Source organism: Sinocyclocheilus anshuiensis, unplaced genomic scaffold (assembly GCF_001515605.1).
Source record: "Sinocyclocheilus anshuiensis isolate Anshui unplaced genomic scaffold, SAMN03320099.WGS_v1.1 scaffold1231, whole genome shotgun sequence".
NCBI classification, from domain to species: Eukaryota; Metazoa; Chordata; class Actinopteri; order Cypriniformes; family Cyprinidae; genus Sinocyclocheilus; species Sinocyclocheilus anshuiensis.
The window spans coordinates 2,126,918-2,127,601 of NW_015536698.1; the positions used below are offsets into that span (position 1 = coordinate 2,126,918).

General features: G+C 35.5%; 1 protein-coding gene across 1 annotated transcript in view; it reads left to right on the plus strand.

Annotated features, from left to right (window-relative positions):
• Nucleotides 1-684, plus strand: part of LOC107654979 (rho GTPase-activating protein 10) — an 84,698-nt gene that overhangs the window by 73,531 nt on the left and 10,483 nt on the right. The gene's annotated exons all lie outside the window — the stretch shown is intronic.

The window sequence follows — 684 nt, forward strand, 5'->3', positions numbered from 1 at the left end:
TATCTGTATATGTATTTTTCATTCCTATATTATATTGTCTTTCTTTTTGTCTTTTGTGCATTATTGTTTTGTTTTTTCCCTTAACCATTCTTTCTGTTTCTTGCTGCTTGCTCCCTTGCTCTGACAGTCTCTCCATCCTCTGAGAGTCCAGCCCTGGTTAATGATGAGACATCAGTGGGCAGTAATGAGTCGGTCTCCTCCCAGTCTTCGAACGCCTCTGGAACGCCCCCCGAGAAATCTAAAAATCATCACGCCACCATTAGCTCATCCCTGCCAGAGACCACTGGGTATGTAGCAAAGACTCTCCTCTCTCCAAAACATATGTCATTATATGCATTGCTCATGTGTTGCATATATAATATAAACTGAAATTTAAAATAATAATAAAAAAAAACTAAATAGTAATATAAAAAACTAAAATTACAACTAAAAAAAGGCTAAAATATTAATAAACACTAGAATAGTATATACATAATACTAAAATAACACTGGTCAGAAAAAAAGCAGCGGCAGGAAGGTGTATCATGTTTGAATCCATTTTACATTTTTATATGTTTAAAATAATAATTTGAATTTGATTGCAGAAAACTACCACAGAGCCGATCTATATTGAAGCTATGTTGAAACCTGGCCATCCCTTCAGCTCTACCTTATTCATTTCCAGAGAGGGGTGGGTGTGTGTGT